General features: G+C 37.3%; 1 long non-coding RNA gene across 1 annotated transcript in view; it reads right to left on the bottom strand.

The window, feature by feature from the left end:
- Positions 1-469: 469 nt before the first annotated feature.
- Positions 470-21,843, bottom strand: part of LOC116812700 (uncharacterized) — a 162,003-nt gene continuing 140,629 nt past the window's right edge. Inside the window, exons 3-4 of the long non-coding RNA XR_004370755.1 lie at positions 2,963-3,162; positions 470-677 (exon numbers count right to left, since the gene is read on the bottom strand). This is a non-coding gene — a long non-coding RNA (uncharacterized LOC116812700). The remainder of the gene's footprint in view (positions 678-2,962; positions 3,163-21,843) is intronic.

The raw sequence follows: 21,843 nt of genomic DNA on the forward strand, positions 1-21,843 counted from the left end.
AAAGTAATGACATTGAGGTAAGAAGGAGTAAACACTCTGAGAAAGAATTAATCAGAAAACAATGGGTAATACATTTGGCGAGGAAACACAAAGGAAGCTCCACTTTGCCAAAGAGACTTAAAAGTAAAAATATGCTCCCACAAGGCATAGCATAAAATTGACAAGATTTTACTCAAGATTATGAAATACTTCAGAACCACAATATCAACACTGAGAAATACATAGTTGAATCATCTGCTTTTCTCTTAGGAAAAAACAAACAGACTAGGCTTGGTACATCAGGAAGAAAATCCACAAATAATAGAGAAGAATTCAGACAGACCACTTATGGCTAAGGCAGAACTCATTGACCATATACAGAAAATCATGAGACATGCACAAAATTTCAGTACCTTAAAAGATTAACGGTTTTCACATGGTAATGGAGTGTTCTATAGTTAATTACTCATATATTTAGAGTTTCTACATCATAACATTCTTGTAATTGGGTGAGAGTCATTTTCATAGGTAATCTGATCAACTATTTTGGCCAAAACTCAGATGATTATTTTCTGTTCAAAGAGACCATTACCACATATTCCAAGAAGGAGTTGCCCAAGATCTCAGAAACGAACACAGATTAAGTTGCAGATACCTTCCAAACATCCATGTAAATCATGGAATTCAGTCTTGGTTCCCTAAAATGGGAGTTTTCATCCTCTGAAAATGTAACAGACAAAAAGCTTCTGTTCACATATATAATATCTTGCTCTCTCCTACCCAAGGGAAGAGGGCCAACTTAAAACCTGATTGGTGAGCCTGGCAGACAAATATGAACATGTCCAGCTCAGCAGCCTTTTCCCTTCTATTGTGAAATCTACCTATCCATGGAACTAATGAATTTGGTTCTGGACTTTACACTGGAATGTAAGAACTCATGGGTTAGGGCTCATCTGCTGAGAATTTTATTTCTGTGATTACAATATTGGAGTTTCTGTACTAAATTTAAGGTGCTGTTTCTGCTTGTCTGCACAACTCAACTTCTTCTACTGGGTTAACTCTATGTCTAGAATTAAGGAGGTAACAATGGAAGGCTCCATCTTCTTGGTGAATCCAAGGAGCATTCCACAATTCAGTTTTACCAATTATAGAGCTAACATTTATAAATCTCTATCTCTGTGACTCTTGTATCTTTTTATTAATTTGTTCCAAACACAAAATGAGCAGTCAGAACCATAAATAATTATCACTCCCCTAACCCCCAAAATAGTTATCCAATACAAAGATTCATAGTTAGGCCCTAGCAACTTTAAAAATCAGGCAATAGGAAATAAGTGCCCCTTGGGTTTTGCCACTTATTTCTGGACTCTTATTTTGGCACCACCTCTTAAAATCACTGTAATCTCAAGCAAAGACCCACTCCTCTATAGTTTTTTTCTCATCTCTACAAGTAGGATAATAATAGTCCATACATCAAAAGTTATCATGGAGCTTAGTTGAGCTAAGTACAGTGGCTGACACATAATACATACTGGAAATCTGTTATTGATATTAAGAAACTGTGTTTATGTTACCTGAACAAACAAAAATTCATCATTAGTCTCGGGGATGAAGGAGGTAAAGAACAGGTACTAGAAGCATATTGAAGGAAGTCAAGAGTCAATTTTTAAAATTGAACTCAATAATTCACATATAGACCATTAAGAGGACTACATTCACACCAGAAGAAATGTATTTATTTTCAAAGAAAATTTGAGTTATTTTAGACCCATTAATCTAAGTACAGTTGAATATTAAATCAAAAGACTTCATTAAACAAAACAAATGGAATTTATTAATTCATCGTATAATTATTGTGTCTTTCTAAAGTGCCAGTTACTGTTTTAGTTGCTGAGGATACAGCAGTGAACGTGAGAAATATGAGTGTAAACACACACAAAGTTAACTGCTTGTTAATGAGCTATTCCCAGTATAATACAATATGCTTTATCTAATGTCATTCTTATCCATCAAACTCCAAAATTGCCTCTAGCTTGTAACAAAAATGTGTTTATACAAATCTGTTCCTGCCCCTCCACTACTGCCAAGGAAACAACACTTTCCAAGGCCATGTATTTTTCCTAGCAGTTATTTAATGGTTACACCTAACTGGTGCAGATCACTACAACTACTGTTCATACATGGATTTTTTTTTTTTTGCTTACTTCAGACACGCAGCCGTTTTTTTATTCCAGCAAAAATTTTATTATAATTAGCATGACTAATTAAAGTACAAGAAACAGTATGCTTTCTTTTTCAAGTTCCTAAGATGACAGCGTCCTGCATCCACTGAGGAAAGAACCATCAGAAGCCAAATGCTGCTACCCAAGTTGCCTTGCTCTGGCATAATTATTCCAGCTGTGAGTTTACCAAAAAAAAGGACTTTAAAGGAGAATAGACATAATGAAGCTCCCGGGTCTATTATCTGGACACATAAATATCTTAATCTTAATATCTGTTTTGTGTAACAAACTAATACTTAGTGATTAACACAAAATAGCATTATTGTCTCCCATAGTTGTGAGATTGATCTCATCTGGACCACTTGTGCAGTTGCAGTCAGGGGTAACCTGAGGCTTCAATAATCAGAAGTCTTAACTGAGTTAGACATCCAGCCATTCACTTAACTGGAAATTAAGGCTGGTTATTGGCTGGCAGCTCACCTGAAGATGCAGACTAGCTTGCCAACACATGGTTTCTCCATGTGACTTGCACTTCTCATAGAACAGTGGCTTGGTTCCTGTAGCAAGCATTCCAAGTGATCCAGAAAGAAGATACAAGACTTCTTAAGATCTAACCTCACAAGTCGCAAAAGTCACTTCTGTGGCATTATTTGGTTAACAAAGTTGCTAATTTCATCCCAGTTTCAAGAGTACAGGAGAAGTAGTATGTGCGGATAGAGGAGAAAAAAAAATACTGGTGGCCATCTCTAGACGTTACCTACCACAGCCATGCTCTGGCCATTACAATTCATATCCATCATATGCAAATCACACTTACTTTACTCCCAAGACCTCCAAGGTTTCATCAACTCAAAGTCCAGGATGATGTCATCTAAATCAGATTCGAGTTTATAGGTGAGACTCATGAGTGTAGCTTCTTGGTTTCGGCAACTTGAATACAGCTCCTCTCAAACTCTGTGAACTAAAGATACAAATTATTTCCTACATATATATCTAATGGTGATAAGATAAATACAATAAACACATTCATTCAAATTCAGTGGTGGGAGGGGAGTTGAAAGCACATAGAAGTCACCACTTCATAGTAATTCTGAAATCCAGCTAGGCATATATCACCATTTCTTTGATGATGATGCAGTCCTGCTGCCTGGGACTTTGTGATTCTTGACCTTTTACTCTGTCATCCTTCCTTTTTTTTTAAACAAATGTCTTGTGTTTTCAGTTGAATAGGTTTTACAGCTTTCTTCTTATCCAAGAAAAGTTCGGAGCCCTGACAGCTCTTTTCATTTTGAATTGTCATTGTCCTTTTAAGTTCAATCTGATAGAACTTCAACAATATGGTTCTCTTACAAAGTGCGTGGGTCTCCTATGAATCCTGTGATTTATTTCAACAGACAAAAGTTATACCCACAAATCTCTCTGAAACTTTACCCTCTCTGACCTGGGTTGAGAACTAGGTTGTTGAGGGTCAATGCCCTTTATGATGTGTCTAATTGAAGAGGGTCTCTGAGGCATGCCCTTAAAACTTTCTGAAGTCTCAGTAAAAGATCTTGCAACTGTGCCCTTAAGTTAATCTTTGCTTTCAAGTCATCTCTTATTTTAAGAACCTTTTACTCTGTGAAAAGGCTGGGAATAGAAACGGTAGTATTTTAAAACTCATAAAGCCATTGTTCATTTATACTTCCCTTAAATTCTACTTGAAAACTAAACAGTTCCTTTTGTTAGTCCATTTCTTTCTAGCTTTACCTTATCATATGTGCCTGAAAGCAACCAGCAATGCCTTGAATAGTCTGCCTGAAAATCACTTTAACAAAATTCACCAGTTCATTAGGTATGTTTCTATTTTCCATGTTACTTTAGAGGACAGTGTTGTGACACTTTCTGCCACACCATAACACAGTCCTTTCTTCTCAATTTTCTAATAACAAGTTCTTTGCTGTCTTGAAACCTTCACTTCTGGGCTCCTCAAGGCTCTCCAAGCTTCTTCCAGCCACCTGGTTCCAAAGCTAATGCCCGTATGACTTAGATTTCTGTTACAGCAGTATCCTGTTTTCAGTATAGCTTCTGTTGTGGCTAACAATTAATACGTAATAAATGTCCCATAACTTAGTAACTTAAAAATATATGACTATCTCTCATGGTTCTGTCAGTTGAATGGCCTCAGTTGGGCAGAAGCTGCAAGGATGCTTATGACTTTGGACTTAGAAATCCAAGTATTAATTCCTTCTCACTTGATTGCTCAACAAAGTCACTAAAACCAGCACAGGCCTGGAACAGTGGCTCACACCTGTAATCCCAACAGTAGGAGGCCAAGGTGGGAGGGTTGCTTGAGTCCAGGAGTTCCAGACAAGCCTGGGAAACATAGGAAGACCCTGTCCCTACAAAAAATAAATTTAAACAAAATAGCCAAGCATAGTGACACACACCTATAGTCCTAGCTACTCTGGAGGCTGAGGCAGGAGGATCATTTGACCCCAGGAGTTTGAGCTTGGAGCAAGACTTTGTCAGGTAAAGAGAAAAACAAGCCCAGATTCAAAGGGAGAAACTAGGTCCCACCTCTTAAGGTAAGAAGCAGAACATACACACAGATAGAGAAGAGATTGATGACAACCATATTTGCAGACCATCTACAACAAAATTCCTTTATTATAAACACATTTTATAGTATAACAAATAGAGCATAGAAACTAACTGTGGAATTTTTAAAACCACTACAATCAAATCATATTTATTATATTGTTTTAATCTGTTTCCCCAAGCTATTATTTCCCTTCCCTTGCTTACTCATTATTTTACAAATGCTGTTATGTAATACTCTTAACCAGATTACTAGACAATAGAAGGTAGAAATTTGTCTTGTAGTGTTTTATATGTCTGGCACCTAGCAACCCTCTGGATGTAGTCATTCTTCAAAATGTACTCAGTAATTGCATGTTCAAGCAATAATTAAAATTTCCTAGTTTTATATATGTTACAAAACATTTTCAGTTACATTAGATTATATATATATATATCATGATTGATATCCATAGCAATAACCTGCAGCTCCCAATTCTTTTGCCAAATAGAGATGAAAAATCTAGTACTGGAGGATATTGGAGCAGCAATGGAACTTAGGCTTATCCTGAGCTCTATTACTGCTCATAGCTCTGTCTTCTCCCCCAATTTCTTCTAGTTGATTTCACTCCCTAAAGTTGGTTACATACATTGCTTTGTGACATGATACTCTAAACTTGTGTAAGCTATAAAGCACAATCAGAATAAGAAGATGAGGATTCCTTTACACAGTCCTTTTTCAAAGAGTGGCCATTGCCCATTTTCCTCAGCAATATAAAAGTAGGAGTTATCATAGGGAAATTGCTTCTTAGGGATCCCTTCCACAACAAAAAATGAATATTAAGTTTCTCCTTTAAATTTTTATGTATACATGACTGTATCCACACGGTCCCCCACTGGTGTTTGTAAAAGAGCAGCTCTATATGAGTCAATACAACAGGGACAGAAGAAGGCGTGCCATTTTCAAAGCTGAACTATCAAAGTAATTGCACAATTGCTTTTGCACCAACCTAATATTAGAGTTCACCATAACCTCTCTGCCCAGATTCCTGTCACTAGATGATCAGCACTGACTGTTATATGCCTTATCAACAGCAGCTTCTGTACAGCACCATGGTATTCTTAACCTTTGCTAATTATTTTCTGCAAGATATTGTCCCATTTTCAATTTTTTCCTTGTCAGCCACAGCCAGGGCAGGGGTTGAAATGATTGAAAGGCTTCCTTGGAAGAAGAAGGAAGTAAGCAAAGCTGTAACTAGATGATCTTCCTAGTAGAAAAGATAGCTCCTCACCAGAACAAAGATGGTTTTTCAATGAAAATACTTTTTCTGCCATTTTTTATGACTTATTAAACATATAGTGATAGAATTCTGGAAATTCATTCATTATCATTTACCCAATCACTTGTTGGTGCTAAAGATAACAAATGTCCCTTCTTCTAAGTTCCAGGTATTTCTACATTTCCTTAGGCCCCAAGTTTGTATGCTTCTCCTTGATGCTCTTCCCAATCTTAGAATGTATCTAGATAGATAAACAGTAGATGATAGATAGATGATAGAGATACATACATCTATACATACACTTGTGTGTGTGTGTATGTGTGTGTGTGCATGTGTGTGTGTGCATGTGTGTGTGTGTACTTGAGAGAGACAGTGGGATATATACATATTTTTTTCTAGGACTTCAAGGGACCGCAGCCTTCTATTTGCAATTTAATAATATTAAGCTGTACATAACTGAAAAGGTCTTTGACTTTTAAGTAACAGAAAATCCAATTCAAACTGGCATAAACATCCTGAAAAAGCATTAGCTCACAGAACTGGAAGTCCCAAAGTTAGATGACTTGTTTTGCAAACTTAACACAAAGGCTCTGCCAACTTCTGTGTGTAGTCTTTATTGTCAAGCTGATAAAATGTCCTCAGCTGTTCCAGACCTCACATTCTGACAACATCCATGTAAAGGAAGATCATTTCTTCCTTTAACTCCTCCTTTAAAAGCAAATAAACTTCTTGAAAGCTCCAGCTACCTTTCTCATAAGACTCACTGGCTTGAATGGGGTTATGGGTTCATCCCAAATGCATCCCAAAGAATGTATTCAGGTAACCCAAGGAATGTCATGTGATAACTGGCTTAGCCCTGTATTCCTGAACCAATCTTTGGAAACGGAAGATGAGATTATCCTAAGATCACTCAGATTCACCTATAAAGCTGGGCAAGGGTTGGCTTCTCCTCAGGCATGAGACCTGAAATCAAACCAACATTTTATGATGGAGAAGAAAGGAGAATAAAGTCAACATGAAAAACAAAGTCTACCAGAGCTCGATTTGGCTAAAAACTGATTTGCAATGGATTTCATAAAAACATCCATTAAATCACAGAAAGAGTGGACATATGTCTATTTTCTCATTAAAAATGGTTGGACCTCAGCCAAGTAGGTCTGTACTGGAGACAGTTTCAGACTTGATCAGGAAGATAGTTACTCGAAGCTTTAAATAAAGCGTGGATGTGGGGCAGGGAGGACAGAGGCTGGAAGGAAAGGGAGGAGCCCCAAAGGCAAGACCAAAGAAGTCAATATCCAGGGAAAAAAGAGACACAATTTTTTTAATTAGATATATCCAGAAACGGAATGGCAGAGTGAAACATAGCTGGGGGTGAAAACAAACTATCCATGACTACATCCCCTTATAGGACTGGGATGTCTTCCTACAGCTTGTTCCTTCTTGGTCCTTGCACTTAATATATGTGATATTCAGGGTAGGTCAGACAGTTTCGCTGTGAGCAACTCCTCCTATTCCTCCTCACCCTGTCCATTTCAGGACCCAAAGTAGAATACAGAGCGCCAGGCTTCCTTGGGGTCCATAATGTGCTTAACTGAATTCAGCTCCAGATAATGAGACTCATTATACAATAATTAAAATTCACTACTGAGCAGCTCTTTGGCTAAGACATTAAAATGCAAGTACATTAATGCCTTCATTCATACCAAGCCTTTACTAGATATCTGCCATATGTAAGATGCTCTGCTGGGCACTAGAGATCATGTGACAGTCATACGAGTGTGCTCTTCGGCTCCTCCTTCAAGAGAGAACCTGGTGCGAGGACTGGAGTGAGTGGACAGTGTCTAACTACTGTGCTCTCTGATCCACTGTGGTGTTCATGCTGAGGACATGCTGTCATTGAGCTGCTCTCAACCAGTGACCAAGTACAGCAGGGATACCATAGCCAAGCCATTCCCACCCAGTGTGGGACTCCTCTAGCAGGTGATCTTTTCTCTGGAGCTTGCCATCAGCCTGGCTGAGACTTTCTCAAAGGCACCTTGTAGCATGAGAATCTTTCTACTCAATCTCCCTTCCTTTCTTCTCTCCCCTCACAGGAGTCAGACCTTCCTCACAGTCAGAGGCTCTCTCCAACAACTCCAGCTTCTTCTCCCCTTTATCCTTCACAGGTGTTTCTAACTCTCTGTTGGTGTCTTTTTCCCAGAGGATCTGAACTGACACAGATCATAACAGGTGTTAAGATGTGCTCTTCAGGCCTTTAACATCTATAGATGTTAAATCTTAAGAGCTTGAAGAACCTTGATGTTATTTAGCTCAATCTCCTTATTTATTCAGCATCTTTTCTATAGCATTGTGAAAAATTTAAGCAGCAACTGTTTGAGTACTTCTGAAGACTGGAAGTTCCACAATCAGTAGGACAGTCCACTCTGTGCCTGCGCAACTTAGCTTCTCCCTTTGTTAAACTGCCTCCTTGTTACTTCTCCCCACTGTGATTAGTTTTGTCCCCTAGGACCACTCATAATGGGCTTATGTTTTCTTCACATAGTGACATTGAAGGGCAGATGCCGACTTAACTTTCCGATGCAATATACCTGGTTCTTCCCACTGTTATCCATAATCATTATGTTTGTTCCTCTTTTGACACACCCAATTTCTCTATGCCTCTCTGAAAGTGTATCACCCACAGCTGCAAATAATCATTGTTTGTGTATTCTGCAAAATCCACTGTTGCTGTAAGCACCACAGGGGCAGACAGCAAATCCCTGCTCTTTATCACATAGTTAATTCACGATAGAAACTCAATGTATGTTTATTGAATGAAGGAGCTTATTGAGCAGTTTATTGAGCAGAAGTAATTGAAAAGGATACAATGCAGGTCCTTTTGGTTTAGTCAAGATGAACCCTCCACATTCTGTCTGAACGTAAACTGTCTTCATGGTAGCAGACCTTCTATCTCCTACTTGGCTGAAGGGTACAATAATCTGAAGAAATTCCTATCCTTCTAATCAAAGAGACAGAAAGAATGAAGGCAAGATATTAGAATCATTGAGGGCAAGCGAGCCTGATTACTAGTAAATATACCTCAGAAAATATTCTGAAATCCTACCAGTTTTGAGAATCATTATTGCCTCTGAGTGTAGACTGAGTAGAATATGTAATTAAAGAGGAAAAATATTTGATCTTAACTTTTCTGGATGTTTTCAGTATATTTCATTTCTATTTCTTTCTGGGAAGACAATAATTAGAACATCATTTATCTTGTTCACCATGACACTTTTATATTGTTAAGAGTGAATTATATGGGGGGATTTTTATGCCATCTTTTGCACATGCATGATATACTTGTACAGTATTTTACAGGAAGCTACACCAGAAAACATGACTAGGTATATGTTAAATGGAAGAGTAAATAGGGAATTTTTTTTCTATGAGGTACAGGGTGAGCCTAAAGTTAGTTTAACTAACATTCTTTTTGTTCTTTTATTTTAGATTTAGGGGTATATATGCAGGTTCATTGTATAGGTCCAAGTTGAAAGTCACAGGGGTTTAGTGTTCAGATTATTTTGCCACCTATGTAATAAGCATAGTACCAAATAGGTAGTTTTTTGATCCTCACCCTACTCCCTCTCTCCGTGCCCAAGTAGGCCCCAGTGACTGTTGTTCTCCTTTGTGTCTATGAGTTATCATTTAGCTCCCACTTATAAGTGAGAATATGTGGTATTTGGTTTCCTGTTCTTGTGTTAGTTTGCTTAGGATAATGCCTCCAGCTCCATCCATGTTGCCACAAATAATATGATCTCATTCGTTTTTATGACTGTGTAGCATTCCATGGTGCATACGTACCACATTTTCTTTATGCACCCTACCATTGATGGGCATTTAGGTTGATTCCATGTCTTTGCCATTGTGAATAGTGCTGCGATGAACCTATGCACACATGAGTCTTTATGGTAGAACAATTTATATGCCTTTAGGTACATACCCAATAATAGGACTGCTAGGTCGAATGGTAATTCTGCTTTGAGTTCTCTGAGAAATCACCAAACTCTTTTCCACAGTGGCTGAACTAATTTTTACATTCCCACCAGCAGTGTATAAGCATTCACTTTTCTCTGCAACCTCTCCAGCATCTGTTATTTTTTGACTTTTTAATAATAGCCATTCTGACTGGTGTGAGATGATATGTTACGGTGGTTTTGATTTGCATTTCTCTAATAATTAGTCATGTTGAGCATTTTTGCATATACTTGTTATCTGCATGTATGTCTTCATTTGAAAAGTGCCTGTTCATGTCCTTTACCCACTTTCGAATGGGGTTGTTTGTTTCTTGCTTGTTGGTTTCTTTACGTTTCTTATAGATTCTGGATATTAAACCTTTGTCAGATGCATGGTTTGCAAATATTTTCTCCCATTCTTTAGCTTGTCTGTTTACTCTGTATTTACTCTGTTGAGTAAACAGAAAAGCTACAGAATGGGAGAAAATATCTAGTTTCTTTTGCTCTGCAGAAACTTTTCAGTTTAATTAGTTCCCATTTGTCAATTTTTGTTTTTGTTGCAATTGCTTTTCACATCTTTGTCATAAAATCTTTGCCAAGTCCTATGTCCAGAATGGTATTTCCTAGGTTATCTTCCAGGGTTTCTATAGTTTTAGGTTTTACATGTAAGTCTTTCATTCATCTTGGGTTTATTTTTGTATATAGTATAAGGAAGGGGTCCAGTTTCAATCATCTGCATATGGCTAGCCAGTTATCCCAGCACTATTTATTGAATGTGGAGTCCTTTACCCAATGCTTGTTTTTGTCAACTTAGTTGAAGATTATATGATTGTAGATGTGCAATCTGAGCTTTCTATTCTGTTCCATTGGTCTATGTATCTGTTTTTGTACCAGTACCTTGCTGTTTGGGTTACTGAAGCCCTGTAGCATTGTGTGAAGTTGAGTAATGTGATGCCTCCAGCTTTGTTGTTTTTGCTTAGGCTTGCCTTGGCTATGTGAGCTTTTATTTGGTTCTGTATAAATTTTTAAGTATTTTTTTCTAATTCTGTGAAGAATGTCATTGGTAGTTTGGTAGCAATAGCATTGAATCAGTAAATTGCTTTGGGCAGTATGGCCATTTTAACAATATTGATTCTTCCCATCCATGAGCATGAAATGTTTTTCCATGTTTGTGTCATCTATGATTTCTTTCAGCAGTGTTTTGTAATTGTTGTTGTAGTGCTCTTTCACCTCTCTGGTTAGATGTATTCTTAGGTATTTTATTCTTTATGTGGCAGTTGTGAATGAGATTGTATTCTTGATTTGGCTCTAAGCTTGGATGTCATTGGTGTATAGGAATTCTACTGATTTTTGTACCTTGATTTTGTATCATGAGACTTTGCTGAAGTTATTTATCAGAACAAGGAGGTTTTGGGCCAATACTATGGGGGTTTTTTATATATAGGATCATGTAATCTGCAAACAGCTAGTTTGACTTCCCTCTTCCTATTTTGATGGCTTTTCTTTATTTTGCTTGAATGATCTGTCTAGAACTTCCAGTAGTTGTTGAATAGAAGTAGTAAGAGACAGCATCCTTGTCTTGCTCTGGTTTTCAAGAGGAATACTTCCAGCTTTTTCCCATTCAGTGCAATGTTGGTTGTGGGTTTGTCATAGATGGCTCTTATTATTTTAAAGTATGATTCTTCATTGCCTAGTTTGTTCAGCGTTTTTAATACGAAGGAATGTTGAATTTTATCGAAAGCCTTTTCTGCATCTATTAAGATGATCATGTGGTTTTTGTTTTTAGTACTGTTTATGTGATGAATCACATTTGTTGATTTGCATATGTCGAACCAATCTTGCATCCTGGAGATAAAGCCTACTTTATCATGGTGGATTAGCATTTTGAAAATGCTGCTGGATTCAGTTTGCTAGTATTTTGTTGAGAATTTTTGTGTCTATGTTCATTGAGGATATTGGCTTGAAGATATATTTTTTGTTGTGTTTCTGCCAAGTTTTTGGTATCACGATGATACCAGTCTCATAGAATGAGTTAGGAGGGAGTCTTTCCTCCCCATTTTTTTTTTTTTTTTTTTTTTTGGAATAGTTTCAGTAGGAATGGTATCAGCTCTTCTCTATACGTCTGGCAGAATTTAGCTGAATTCATCAGGTCCCGGGCTTTTTCTTTTTGGTAGGCTTTTTATTACTGATTCAATTTTGGGGCTTGTTATTGGTCTGTTCAGGGATTCAATTTCTTCATGGTTCAATATTCAGAGGTTATGGTAACTCCAAAGTACCATCTTACCTGCAAACAACCACACTAGGTCCCCAGCAACGGTTCTTAATCAGCCTGAAATTATTGAAATAAAAGAAATAGAATTCAGAATGTGAAAGGAAGGAAGATAACTGAGATTCAGGAGACAGTTGAAACCCAGTCTAAGGATTCTAAGAAATACAATAAAATGATACAGGAGATGAAAGGCAAAGAGGCCATTTTAAGAAAGAACCAAACTGATCAAACAGAGCTGAAAAACTTACTTCAAGAATTTCAAAATACAATCACAAGTGTCAACTGCAGAATCAACCAAGCTAAGGAAAGGGTCTCAGAGTTTAAAGACTGACTCTCCAAAATAACTCAATCTGACAAAAATTTTTTAAAAAAACAGGAATAAATGAACAAAGCCTCCAAGAAATAGGGGATTATGTAAAGAGGCCAAATCTAATTAATATTCTGTATAATGCATTTTAGTACCTTCTTGGGGGCAAAAGCTAAACTTTCCAATGGCCATAGAAGACCAAAGGTATATATGAGGTAAACAACCCTAATAAAAATAAGACTGCAATTGCAATGATTCAGTGCAGACCCTTTCCCCAAGTGGACAGCTACTCAGCCCAAATGGCTAAAAATACAAATTGTTGGAAAGTACTGAAAGAAGGAAACCTTTATTTTCTTATGCTCCTATTTTTTACAAATGAAAGTATACTCAGATAAACTTTTTGGTTTCTCTATTTTTCCATCTCTTCAGTGTAACAGGAGCAATCAATGTGATTTCTGAGAGTCTAACCACCTTGACACTGGTGAGCAAAGTTTCTCTAACTCAAGTGCAAAGCAACTCCCAACCCCTGTCTTTGGTTCTGCATGACTCCTTAGATCTTTAGGAAGTCCAGAGGTGATAATACTTCTAGAATCCAGGTAGTAAAATCACAGGACTATGGTGTCTATATCTGTGACACTCATGGGCCTGGTTTTCTGCAATTCAGTAAGGAAAAAGAATAGGATATCCTATACTATCATCCACATTCTTCAACAGAGCTTAACGCAGTCATAAATTTGAAGTATTTTGGCACTGCCTAGCCATTAATTAAAATAACACTTTGACCACTATTGCTGCAAGTCCTTTGTATGCATACTTTATTAGCTAGAAACTGGAGGGCGAGAGCTAAAGAGAACCCTGAATTACTTAGTTTAATTAATAAGTGAATTGACTCAATAAGTGACAATATTCATTGCCTAACTGTTTTGTAAATAGAAAATTTAGAATAACATTTCCTAAACTGTGGCACAGAAAATGCTATTAATAATTCAAAAAGAGAGCAATATATGCTGTTTTTAAAAATAAAATCTATAGTCAAATATGTTTGGGAAATAAGAGTTAACAAAATTAAGCAGGTTTTGTTCTATAGCTTTTGATATCTAAAGCCTACTACAAATATCCAAGATAGAAGTGCAGTTTGTAATAGTTCCTCTAATTATTTGCTCATGAAACTTGTTTGTTTTAAGCAGAGAATATTGGAGAAAGAACCTCACAGAATTTTCCTTACTTTGGAAAATTCTGATTTAGAGTACTTCTAAATCAGAGCAAGCACTATTTCTTAAATAAAAAATAAAATAAAATAAAAACTCAGTAAGAACCTACTATATGCTGGGCATTGTGTGTGACATTGAAAAAATTGAAATAAGAGAAAGTATCTGCTTTCTAAGAGCTTATGTCCTGATGGAGAGGTAAGACCCAGAGAAGGCAAGGCAGAAAACCAATCAAGGGTTTAATACATCAGACCTGATATGAAAAGCAGCTCTGACTTAAGGCTGTAGGAGAAGAAAAGGAGTAGCATGGGAGGAATTTATGAGAATCGAAAGATGTTTCTGGAATGTATATTCCATGCAAGACAATGTGTTAGATATACAACATATTACATTTCATATAAAAGTTCAAAAAGAACCTTACCAGAATGTGAATATCCTTTAAACAGACTTCTCTTGAAGTGATTGCCGATTAAATTGGTAGAAGAAAGGAAAAGAATGAAATCAGAAATATGATGTTATGGGATAGTCACGGCTGATATCAACGTTTGCAGCAAGAGTGGCATTGCTGTGGATTTTAGTTTTAGCTAAAATCCACAGCAATGAGGAGCTCATCACACCTCACAGATGAACATGATTCATACCGTGGAAGTATTGAAAGATAAAGTTGTAAAGCCACAAAGAGGGAGCTTTACTGCCAACTTGGAAGATAGGCAGAAGGGATATTTAATTGGGAGAGATTTTTTAGAAATAAAGATGAAAGCATTTTGAACCAAGAAGTATTTGAGACATCTACAAAAATAAATTATTTCTACATTATAAAAAGTGATTTTTGGAACTCCTAGCCAGAGAAATCAGGCAATAAAGAGAAATAAAAAAATATCCAAATAGGAAAAGAAGAAGTAAAACAATGTCTCTTCACTGATTATATAATTCTATACGTAGAAAACCCTTAAGACTCAATCAAAAGGCTCCTGGAACTGATAAATGACTTCAGTAAAGTTCCAGGATACAAAATTAGTGTCTAAAAATTAGCAGCATTTCTATACACCAATAATGTTCAAGCTGAGAGCTAAATCAAGAATACAATCCCATTTACAATAGCAACACACACCAAAAAAAAATACCCAGAAGTATACGAAAGCAAGGAGGTGAAAGATCTCTACAAGTAGAACTACAAAACATTGCAGAAAGAAATCATAGATGACACAAATAAACGGAAAAAATTCCATGACATTTTTGGATTGGAAGGATCAATATTGTTAACATGGCCATGCTACCCAAAGTGATTTACAGATTCAATGGTATTACTATACATCTACCAATGTCATTTTTTGCAGAACTAGAAAAAAACTATCCTGAAATTCATATGGAACCAAAAAAGAGCCCAAATAGCCAAAGCAAGTCTAAGCAAAAAGCAAAGCTAGCAGTATCACATTACCCAACTTCAAACTACATTACAAGGCTACAATAATCAAAACAACATGGTACAAAATCAGACACATAGATCAATGTAACAGAATAGAATAAAGAAACTAGAAATAAAGCCACACACCTACAGCCATCTGATCTTCAACAAAATAAGCAATAGGGAAAGGACTTCCTATTCAATAAATTCTGCTGGGATAACTTGACAGCCACATGCAGAAGAATGAAACTGGACCCCTTCTTTTCACCATAAACAAAAATAAACTCAAGATGGATTAAATATTTAAATATAAGATCAAACTACAAGAATCCTGGAAGAAATCCTAGGAAACAACATTCTGGACATCAGCCTTGGAAAAGAATGTGTGACTAAGTCCTCAAAATCAATTGAGACAAAAAAATTGCCAAAGGGGCCTAATTAAACTATGGAGCTTTGGCACAGGAAAAGAAATTATCAACAGAATAAACAGACAACCTACAGAGTGGGAGAAAATGTTCACAAACTATGCATTTGACAAAGTTCTAATATCCAGAATTCATAAGGAACTTAAACAAATTAACAAGCAAAAAACAACCCCATTTTAAAAAAATGGGCAAAAGACATGATCAGACATCTCTCAAACAAAGACATGCAAGCAGCCAACAAACATGAAAACATGGTCAACATCATTAATCACTAGAGAAATGCAAATCAAAACCACAATGAGATACCATCTCACACCAGTCAGGATGGCTATTACTATAAAGACAAAAAACAACAGATGCTGGTGAAATTGAAGAGAAAAGGGAATGCTTAACCACTGATGATGGGAATGTAAATTAGTTCAGCCACTGTGGAAAGCAGTTTGGAGATTTCTCAAAAACCTTAGAACTACCATTCGACCCAGCAATCCCATTACTAAGTATATATCCAAGAGAAAATAAATCATTCTATCAAAAAGACACATGCATGCATATGTTTATTTCTGCACTATTCACAATAGCAAAGACATGGAATCAACCTAAATGCCCATCAATGACAGACTGGATAAAGAAAATGCAGTACACATACACCATGGAATTCTATGCAGCTATAAAAAGGAATGAAATCATGTCCTCTGCAGGAACATGGATGCAGCTGGAGACTGTTATCCTAGGCAAACAGAAAACCAAATACCAAATATTCTCACTTATAAGTGAAAACATGGGAGCTAAGCATTTGATACTCATGGACATAAAAACAATAGATACTAGGGACTACTAGAGGAAGGATGGAGAGAGGCAAGGGTTGAAAAACTAACTATTTGGTACTATGCTCAGTACCTCAGTGACTGGATCATTCATACCCCAAACCTCAGCATCACACAATATAACAGGTAACAAATCTGCCCATATACCCTTGAATCTAAAATAAAAGTTGAAAAGTGTCTTTTAAAACAAAATTATCCCATAGAAGTAGCAAAAACTGTAGAAGGCATTCATGGGCACAGGGCATTTCACTGAGACCTCTGCAGCCCTGAGAGTTGTACACCCAAGGCATTCACTGTGCATGGGTTTGTGCAGTAGCAATTCAGATGCAAATAATTAGGAGAGTACAAGTATGTTGCAGAACTTAGATAAGGTAGAAATTTGGAAAGATTGAACTTTTAAGTGACTACAGATGAAGAGAAAGAAAACTCTGTAATTAATGTATCATCAGCTCCAAAACAAAAGTCTTGCATAAATCTTATTATGGACACGAATGGAGCAACCTAAGAAATGGAGTTATAGATATAGACTAAGGAAATGAAAAGGAAGGGGACCCAAACTAGATGTATGACCAATGCTCCCAGCAAAGGGCTTCAGCCGAAAATAAATACAGTTGGCCCTCCATATCCAACCTTCTGCAATGGCAGTTTCAACCAACTGTGGATTGAAAATGTTTGAGGAAAAAAACAATAGAACGATAAAAAGTAATACTAATTCTTAAAAATACAGTATAATGACTATTTACACAGTATTGTATTAGATATTATAAGTAATCTCCAGATGATTTAAAGTATATGGGAGGATGCACATAGGTTTTATCCAAATACTATGCAAATACTATGCCATTTTGTATAAGGGACTTATGTACCCATAAAATTAGGTATTGGGGGCATCCTGGAATCAATCCCCTGTGGATACTGTGGGATGACTGTAAGGACTTCCACAGGCCCTTACATAGCTATCTTTACCATAGCTGTCTTTCATTCAAGGGTTACAATAAGACACACATACAGCCTATTGAAAGTAAATTCAAGATTTTACAACAGATGCACTTCAGACTGATCCAAACCAGATTTACACAGTTGATTGCAACTGCCAAGGACAATCATTCTATCGAAATGACTGTGTCCATTCTGGAAGCGCTTCAAGTTTGTGCATCTTTCCTCTTCCCCAGTAAATGTTTTTATGTGGAGTGCTTAATTTTTCTTCTTTACTTTTCAGGCAACAAACCCCATCTTTGGTAAATTAACACATGACAATTTTCCAACATTGGCATTTCTTTATAGGGTCTATGCAGGAAGAGAAGCAGAATGAATTGATCTCCCTTCTTCTTACAGCTTTGTCTCATGGTTCTGATCCAAATTCGTTCCTCCCTTCCACAACTCCTTTTGCAATAAGTGTATATATACCACAGATTGTTACTCCTTTGTAAGTGGTAAATCAGATTGTTCCTCTCCACTGTTCAAAACCTTCCCATGGCTTCCTTCTCACGCTAAATAAAAACAAAAGGAAAAACTATCTGAACTCCCTACTATAGCATTATAGACCCATAGGAATGCCCTCTCTGACCTCAGTCTTCCCTGGCCTGCCCTGGCTTCTTCCACTCCAATCTCCCTGGCCTCCTCACCCTCCCTTCAGCCAGCTCACTACCCTTAGCCTTTGTACTTAATATTTCCTGCCTGGCACACTCTGCCTCATCTCCCAGATAGTTTTAAGCTCATTCTCACCTCATTTGGGCTCCTCTCAAAGGTCACCTTATCAAAGAGCCCTTCCTTGACTGCTCTATGTGAATAACATGCTATTTGAATCCCATCTTTACCACTTGATATAATGTATATTTATTTGTGTGTTTATTGTGTCTCTCTGCCCAGGGATCACAGTGTGTATGTATAATGCCATGGCTGTTCAAGTAAATGGGTTGCATTAATAGACTGAAAGGTCTCTAATTATTTCTTCTGTGTATATCTTACCTGACTCACTTACACGATCCCCCTAAGACACACACAAAGCAACCTGCCTGCCCCTTTCGTCTACACCCACACAGGGACAGGCCACTGGAAGTTAGTCTGCCCCAGGCATTATTCAAATATCCCACCAGAGGGCTCCTGTCCAGATCCTCTCTCTCATCCCAGACAGCAAAGTGCCTCATGCTGGCAGATCCCCTTGCCCAGGGACTCCCCTCACCTTACCTATGCCTGCATAAGTAATCTACCTTTGAAATGCTTGAGCTTACTGACTCTGGTGTGGTGTGTACTGACATGCAATACCTGAAATGGGTTGGAAGGGCAGCCCTGACGAGAGGCCAGGTTAGTCTGTAACACCTGCCACTATCACAGGGCATCTCCAGGTAGAGGGAGACAGAAGACTCCACCCTCATCACCCTGATTCAAAGTGCTTCTCTTGGAAACTTCCTGAATCTGAACTCAATCTGGCTTTCAACCCTCTCAACTACTAACCTTATTACTCATCCTACTATTTTCCTCTTAGTGTCTCCCTGGGATGCCGTGTTAGGGCTTATTGACTCCTCTCAGGGAAGACCTCAGTTTCAGTCTGATTCTGCTGCCAATGACCACATGTCAGTGGAGGTGACAAGTAAACTGACACCCAAGACTTGTCTCCAAATCTTGGGTGTCAGTTTACCCAACACCGCAGGAACACCTCTTTGCTCTGAACGGAACTCTGCCATGGGGAGAATGATAATCTATGGTTCCATAAACAATAAATATTTTCATCTTTAAAGCATGTTTAGTCATTTTCAGTTAATCTTGTTATTGTTTTTATATCGTTTTGAACTAAAGAACTCCTTCAGATATTTCAGGACTCACAAAATCAAACACCTGTAGGAGCCAGACAGGTATCCTCAGTGCGAGAAGTGGCTGGATATAACACAAGAGATTGTTGAGACTGCCACTGTGCAGTGCAGAGCTTGCCTAGGGTCTTTCTAATTCAATCGTATTTAACCTTGTTTTGTTCTGGTCAAACAAAAGAGGATTCAGCTCACGGCCTACTAGATTAGAACCCCTGAGATAGAGTTAATGAAAGGTATTAGAATCAGATGGGACAAATGAACCATTTGGACCAAGGTAGTATTTTTCAACCGTGGCCACACATAATCACCCAGACACTTTAAAAAGTGCTGATGCCAGGATCCTGTCCCTAGTGATGCTGATATAATTACTCAGCATCAGATACTTCGAAAGATTTCTGAATGATTCTAATGTATAGCCAAGTAAGCACTACTTCTTTCAGGAGTCCATTTTAATACAATTTACTATGCTTCTGGTAACATAGGTGAAGTCTATCCATCCAATCCTTCTTTCCAAAGTAGTCAATATTTTATTTAATAACAGATATCACAAACTTAGAAGAAAAGCCAGTTGCTTATAAAAGAAACATAAACAGTAAATATTTAGGGAACCAGAGATTTCAGAGAAATACAGGGCATTATTAAAGTTGAAACATAACAGCCAATTCCTAACCCAAAGTTTTCCCAACAGAACCTTAGTAGAACAAAATGCTTTAAGCATGTAGTGTACACCCTCATTGCATGTCAAAAAGAACTGGTATTATTTCAGGAAGTACAACTCATCTCTAAGGGCTTGAGTAACATTTCTGGAATATCTTAAGATTAAAAGAAACCATGTTTTCTTTGGAAGACTTGAGGGCATACATACCAGGAGGTTCATTTCATTTCAAACCCATGGATTTACCCACAGATGTTGTAAGCATCAACCCCCTCACCACCTTGTGGTGAGAGTGATGAAACTGAAATCCTGCCACATAAGGAAACTGTGTATCTTTACTAGAGTCATTGGATGGGAGACTGGATGAAGTCAGTTTTGAATGGGTTCACTTCTTTTTTGTTTACCCATGAACCACATTCTTTGAAAAAAAAATATCGTTTGTAGAAATGTCGTCCATAAATAGTCAGGACTTTACATTTTTGAAAATTGCTACATTGAGATTCCTGGATGCCTTAACTGTGGATTGCAGTGCCTTCTCAATCAAGCTAACCTCATCTAGAAGCATGGAGTTCATAAAGCTTGATGAGCCTGCAGCTCTCCTTGGAAAGAAATGCAGTCTAAGAGAGAGAACGGTATCTTGTGTTGCTTATAATGATGGGAATCACTATCCTGCCTGTATCCACACAGTGCAATGATCATTAAAACTCTTGTTGTTTTGAATAAAGTGAAACAGAATGTCCCATTGTGCTCTGTGAGAGGTTCTCAAAATAAGAAATGTACAGTAAAGTACATTTAAGGAAGGTGTGCAACGTATCTCCCTTTCATAGATTGACAAAGCTCATCAGTAGAGTAAAGCCTCAGGGTGGTGGGGGAGGGGAAACAGATTTCAAAAAAAGAATATCAGAATTCTTTTTTCTTTTTTTAAAAAAATTTCATCCAGCATTATTCCATGGAATTAACATTTAGGGGTGTACTTTTTTAAAAAAACATTTGTGTTTAGTGCAGAACATTGTGCTCCACAGCAGAAAGCCAAGGATCTGGTCCCTTATTTGGCGTGAGCACCTGTGTGACTGTGAGGAAACCACTTAAATTCTCTGCTTTCAGTTGGCAAAACTATAAACGGAAGAATTTTGGCTCCAAATTCTAACCTGGAGCTTAGAAATTTCTGGATTCCAATAATTTATCTACCACTCAATATTAATTCAGATCCACAATCCCTTATTCACAATTTCAAAATACGAAAAGCCTCTGGAAATTGAAAGGTTTTTGTAATTACTTAGTGACTAAATCTGGCCTGCACTTATGTAAGCCTATTTATATTTTCTTTTTTTTTTTCACTTACCACGATCATTCATCTATTGGGCTGCAAACTGCCAAAGTGTTTGATTATGGGGTGCCCCTGACGCTGCTGTAGCTGTTATGTAAAATAGTATTTGCTTCATATTGCTTTTCTAAAATCTGAAAAATTCTGAATTCAAAAACATATCTGTCCCTTAGGGTTTCAGATAAGAGACCATGGATCTATTGGAACACTCTGATCATCCTTATGTATCAGGCATTGTTCTAAATGCTTTAAAAATATTAACATCATTCTCCATTACTATATGAAGTAGAAACTATTATTCATATTTTCATATATGAACACTGAGACACAAAACAGATAAGTAACTTGCTTAGAGTAACACAGATAGTGATGGAGCCAGTTTTCTAACACAGGCAGTCTGTCCTACAGCCTGGCTTTTGACCACTGTGTTGGTACTTCCGAATTTATAAGTCTTATGTAAATGCCTTTGGTTTCCTCATACGTAATACGGTATTAACAACCACCTTTCAGGGAAAACTTACAGCCAACTCTCAATGGCCTTTGCAAAGGAGAATCCACATTGAACATTCAGTAACTTTGCTATAGTATTT

This window comes from Hylobates moloch, unplaced genomic scaffold (assembly GCF_009828535.3).
Source record: "Hylobates moloch isolate HMO894 unplaced genomic scaffold, HMol_V3 SCAFFOLD_9, whole genome shotgun sequence".
Taxonomy (NCBI): Eukaryota; Metazoa; Chordata; class Mammalia; order Primates; family Hylobatidae; genus Hylobates; species Hylobates moloch.